The sequence below is a fragment of the Pristiophorus japonicus genome, chromosome 5 (genome assembly GCF_044704955.1).
Source record: "Pristiophorus japonicus isolate sPriJap1 chromosome 5, sPriJap1.hap1, whole genome shotgun sequence".
NCBI lineage: Eukaryota > Metazoa > Chordata > Chondrichthyes > Pristiophoridae > Pristiophorus > Pristiophorus japonicus.
The window spans coordinates 210,739,595-210,745,594 of NC_091981.1; the positions used below are offsets into that span (position 1 = coordinate 210,739,595).

At 44.7% G+C, this 6,000-nt stretch overlaps 1 protein-coding gene across 1 annotated transcript in view; it reads right to left on the reverse strand.

Annotated features, from left to right (window-relative positions):
• The window catches only part of LOC139263953 (protein phosphatase 2C-like domain-containing protein 1), a 45,762-nt gene extending 42,935 nt beyond the window's left edge, over window positions 1-2,827 (reverse strand). Inside the window, exon 1 of the mRNA XM_070880043.1 lies at window positions 2,124-2,827. The gene's annotated coding sequence lies outside the window, so the exon portion shown is untranslated. The remainder of the gene's footprint in view (window positions 1-2,123) is intronic.
• Window positions 2,828-6,000: the final 3,173 nt, after the last annotated feature.

The window sequence follows — 6,000 nt, forward strand, 5'->3', positions numbered from 1 at the left end:
CCCTGGTGTCATGGACTTGGCTGCTGCTGCCTTCCCCTGATGAGCCATCTCCCCCAACAGTACCCAAAATGGTATATCTGTTATGGAGGGAAGTGACCGCAGGGCACCCCTGCACTATCTTCCTTCCACTGCTCTTCCTGATGGTCACCCATTACCTATCTGCCTTTGAAATCTTTACCTGCGGTGTGACCAACTCACTAAACGTGCTATTCACGACATCCTCAGCATCGCGGATGCTCCAGAGTGAATCCATCCGCAGCTCCAGTGCCGTCATGCGGTCTGTCAGGAGCTGCAGCTAGATACACTTCCTGCACTGAAAACGTCCCTGATTTCCCACATAGTACAGGAAGAGCATGACATGGGTCTGGGCTCTCCTGCCATGACTTAACCCTTAAATTAACCTAAAGGTTTCTTACTGATAAGAAAAAGATCAAATACTCACCAACCAGCCAACGTTGAGAGTTTAGCTATCATTACTGACACCGCATAATCCGGGTCTATATACCTGTCTCCTTGTTCTTGATTTACCACCAGAAGAAATAGTTTTGCAAATCCCTTAAACATCTCCATCTGATTACCCTCAATCTTCAATTTAAAAAAGGAGGCAGACAAAAAGCAGGAAACTATAGATCAGTTAGACTAACATCTGTGGGTGGGAAAATGCTGGAGTCCATTCTTAAGGAAGCAGTGGCAGGGCATTTGGAAAAGCATAATTCAATTAAGCAGAGTCAGCATGGTTTTATGAAAGGGAAATCATGTTTGACAAATTTGCTGGAGTTCCTTGAGGATGTAACGAGCAAGGTGGATAAGGGGGAACAGTGGATGTGTGTATTTGGATTTCCAGAAGGCATTCGATAAGGCACCACATAAAAGATTACTGCACAAGATAAAAGTTCACAAGGTTGGGGATAATATATTAGCATGGATAGAGGATTGGCTAACAGAAAATAGAAAGTCGGGATAAATGGGTCATTTTCCGGTTGGCAAACAGTAACTAGTGGGAGCCTCAACTACTTACAATCTATATTAATGACTTGAATGAAGGGACTGAGTGCAATGTAGCCAAATTTGCTGATGATACAAAGATGGGTGGGAAAACAAATTGTGAGGAGGACACAAAGAATCTGCAAAGGGAGATAAAGAGGCTAAGTGAGTGGGCAAAAATTTGGCAGATGGCGTATAATGTGGGAAAATGTGAGGCTATCCACTTTGGCACAAAAAAAATAGAAAAGCAAATTATAATTTAAATGGAGAAAAATTGCAAAGTGCTGCAGTATATAGAGACCTGGAGGTCCTTGTGCATGAAACACAAAAAGTTAGTATGCAGGTACAGCAGGTAATCAGTCAGGCAAATGGAATGTTGGCCTTTATTGCAAGGGGGATAGGGCATAAAAGAGAAGTCCTGCTACAACTGTACTGGTGAGGCCACAGCTGGAGTACTGAGTACAGTTTTGGTCTCCATATTTAAGGAAGGATATACTTGCATTTGGAGGTTGTTCAGAGAAGGATCACTATGTTGATTCCGGAGATGAGGAGATTAACATGAATATAGGTTGAGTAGGTTGGGCCTCTACTCATTGGAGTTCAGAAGAATGAGAGGTGATCTTATCGAAACATAAGATGAGGGGGCTCAACAAGGTGGAAGCAGAGAGGATATTGCCACTCATAGGGGAAACTAAAACTAGTCATAGTCTCAGAATAAAGGGACGCCCATTTAAAACTGAGATGAGGAGAAATTTCTTCTTTCAGAGGGTTGTAAATCTGTGGAATTCTCTGCCCTAGAGAGCTGTGGAGGCTGGGTCATTGAATATATTTAAGGCGCAGATAGACAGATTTTTGAGCGATAAGGGAATAAAGGGTTATGGGGAGCGGGCAGTGGAGTGGAGCTGAGTCTGTGATCAGATCAGCCATGATCTTATTAAATGGTGGAGCAGGCTCGAGGGGCCATGTGGGTACTCCAGCTCCTATTTCTTATGTTCAATACTCAAGGAAACACAAGGCAAGTTTATGCAACTGCATAATTTAACAATTAAGCCTCGGTATTAATCTGGTGAATCTGCTCTGCCTCTTTTACTAAAAATTCAAAAGCGACCAGTTGGCTATTTGTTCAGTTGCCATGTTACCTGCAATTTGCAACGTTCCCATTTCACACAAACTGGCTTCCGAGGTGCTATTCGTTGTGTTCGGGGATTGGGAAGCCGCGGTGTCTAGTGGACAACCGCTCCATCCGATCTTCGACCTTTCATTACGCCCCCAGCCGCAATAGTCTTGTCTATTTTTCAAAAGGCATTAGCAAAAGCCACGTGGATCGATCCATAAAGGCGATTTTGGGTGCTTTTGCTGTGGGCTGTCGCTGGAGAGGGTGGAGCGATGTGCGACTCCGTTCCAGAGCGGATGGAACTTGGAGATAGGGAAGAACGCGCCGGACAATGCAAAGGAACGTGCGGCCATTGTCAGCGGTTCCAGAATCAGAACGGGCAGACCTTTAGAAGGCAGGTGCGCGCGGACGTCCCAGGTCCGGTCCGATGAACACGCACGGCGCACCGGCCGCGCGACAACCCAGAAAAAACAGCACCTGGAATTTCCAGAAGACGTTTTTGTCCTGACCAGATGCCGAAGCAGTTTATGCAAGCATTCCCAGGCAGAGGCTCCGGGGATAGTGGGACTTCTTCGCTTCACAATTGTAAATGGCCATGTTTGATATCCAGGGTGACTTTTCCAGCTGGTGCACGAAGTCGATCTTCTTGCAGCGCCAGCGGGCTCCAAAGCTGGAATGGCAGGCTGCGCGCTGCAGCGTCGTGTGCGGGCAGTCGGCGCGACAGGTGCACTTGCCTGCCGCAGGTTGAGCAGGACGCGGGAAAGGTGCAGTGCCCGGGGCGGGAGGTTCGGCACTGTGCTCCTCGTGCGCCGGGATCTGTCAGCAGAGACCGGCCAGTGAAGTGCACAAAGCAAGTTTAGCCCGCTGCAATGGAATCGCGCTACTGTCGTACACAGGAGGAAGACTCTCTGTTGATACTAACTGGAACAAGGTGCCGAACGAGTGTTGCAGAGACATGTAAGAAGACATACAATGGAGGGGAAAAATGGTTATATTTCAAACGTCAATTACGTAATCAAATGTATGACAGCGTTTTTCAAAAAGTAACGTGAACATCGAATTAGAATTGTTTCAAATAATTTTAATCTGACCAAACCAGTACCGAGAAGAAGAACGTGCACGAGGCTTTAGAGTAGCAACTTATATTCAATTATTCTGAAAATCTAATTGAAAAAAAAATAGCAGCAGATCTATTTGACACAGGTTAGCCCTCAGAAGTGCATGTTCAGATATTTCTTTGAAATGATTCTGTAATGGGACACAAAATCCCTTTACTTTGCAAGAGTTTGATGTGAAATAAAGTCTTATGGCTTAACCTTAATTATCTGTTGGATGCCCTCTTTATTTTATGAAAGAGTACTTTGTTACTAAACATTGTATTGGAAACAATTTCTTAGAAACTAGAGTAAGGAGGAATTTTACCTAAATTTGATTATTATAATTATGAAATATACAGGGATAAAAAAATAACAGTTTCGGTAGTCAGAGTTCTTTCCTGTGTAAACAGAGTTCTTAGTGAATTGACCTGGATTCTGGGGAGGTCTCAGCAGATTGGAAAACTGGTTCTGGGGGAGGTGGGACCAGTACAAACCGGACGGTCTGCACCTGGGCAGGTCCGGAACCAATGTCCTAGGGGGAGTGTTTGCTAGTGCTGTTGGGGAGGAGTTAAACTAATATTGCAGGGGGATGGGAACCTATACAGGGAGACAGAGGGAGACAAAAAGGAAGCAAAAGCAAAAGACAGAAAGGAGATGAGGAAAAGTGGAGGGCAGAGAAACCCAAGGCAAAGAACAAAAAGGGCCACTGTACAGCAAAATTCTAAAAGGACAAAGGGTGTTAAAAAAGCAAGCCTGAAGGCTTTGTGTCTTAATGCAAGGAGTATCCGCAATAAGGTGGATGAATTAATTGTGCAAATAGATGTTAACAAATATGATGTGATTGGGATTACGGAGACGTGGCTCCAGGATGATCAGGGCTGGGAACTCAACATCCAGGGGTATTCAACATTCAGGAAGGATAGAATAAAAGGAAAAGGAGGTGGGGTAGCATTGCTGGTTAAAGAGGAGATTAATGCAATAGTTAGGAAAGACATTAGCTTGGATGATGTGGAATCTATATGGGTAGAGCTGCAGAACACTAAAGGGCAAAAATCGTTAGTGGGAGTTGTGTACAGACCTCCAAACAGTAGTAGTGATGTTGGGGAGGGCATCAAACAGGAAATTAGGAGTGCATGCAATAAAGGTGCAGCAGTTATAATGGGTGACTTTAATATGCACATAGATTGGGCTAGCCAAACTGGAAGCAATACGGTGGAGGAGGATTTCCTGGAATGCATAAGGGATGGTTTTCTAGACCAATATGTCGAGGAACCAACTAGGGGGGAGGCCATCTTAGACTGGGTGTTGTGTAATGAGAGAGGATTAATTAGCAATCTCATTGTGCGAGGCCCCTTGGGGAAGAGTGACCATAATATGGTGGAATTCTGCATTAGGATGGAGAATGAAACAGTTAATTCAGAGACCATGGTCCAGAACTTAAAGAAGGGTAACTTTGAAGGTATGAGGCATGAATTGGCTAAGATAGATTGGCTAATGATACTTAAGGGGTTGACTGTGGATGGGCAATGGCAGACATTTAGAGAACGCATGGATGAATTACAACAATTGTACATTCCTGTCTGGCGTAAAAATAAAAAAGGGAAGGTGGCTCAACCGTGGCTATCTAGGGAAATCAGGGATAGTATTAAAGCCAAGGAAGTGGCATACAAATTGGCCAGAAATAGCAGCGAACCTGGGGACTGGGAGAAATTTAGAACTCAGCAGAGGAGGACAAAGGGTTTGATTAGGGTAGGGAAAATGGAGTACGAGAAGAAGCTTGCAGGGAACATTAAGGCGGATTGCAAAAGTTTCTATAGGTATGTAAAGAGAAAGAGGTTAGTAAAGACAAACGTAGGTCCCCTGCAGTCAGAATCAGGGGAAGTCATAACGGGGAACAAAGAAATGGCAGACCAATTGAACAAGTACTTTGGTTCAGTATTCACTAAGGAGGACACAAACAACCTTCCGGATATAAAAGTGGTCAGAGGGTCTATTAAGGAGGAGGAACTGAGGGAAATCTTTATTAGTCGGGAAATTGTGTTGGGGAAATTGATGGGATTGAAGGCCGATAAATCCCCAGGGCCTGATGGACTGCATCCCAGAGTACTTAAGGAGGTGGCCTTGGAAATAGCGGATGCATTGACAGTCATTTTCCAACATTCCATTGACTCTGGATCAGTTCCTATCGAGTGGAGGGTAGCCAATGTAACCCCACTTTTTAAAAAAGGAGGGAGAGAGAAAGCAGGGAATTATAGACCGGTCAGCCTGACCTCAGTAGTGGGTAAAATGATGGAATCAATTATTAAGGATGTCATAGCAGCGCATTTGGAAAATGGTGACATGATAGGTCCAAGTCAGCATGGATTTGTAAAAGGGAGATCATGCTTGACAAATCTTCTGGAATTTTTTGAGGATGTTTCCAATAAAGTGGACAAAGGAGTACCAGTTGATGTGGTATATTTGGACTTTCAGAAGGCTTTCGACAAGGTCCCACACAGGAGATTAATGTGCAAAGTTAAAGCACATGGGATTGGGGGTAGTGTGCTGACGTGGATTGAGAACTGGTTGTCAGACAGGAAGCAAAGAGTAGGAGTAAATGGGTACTTTTCGGAATGGCAGGCAGTGACTAGTGGGGTACCGCAGGGTTCTGTGCTGGGGCCCCAGCTGTTTACATTGTACATTAATGATTTAGACGAGGGGATTAAATGTAGTATCTCCAAATTTGCGGATGACACTAAGTTGGGTGGCAGTGTGAGCTGCGAGGAGGATGCTATGAGGCTACAGAGTGACTTGGATAGGTTAGGT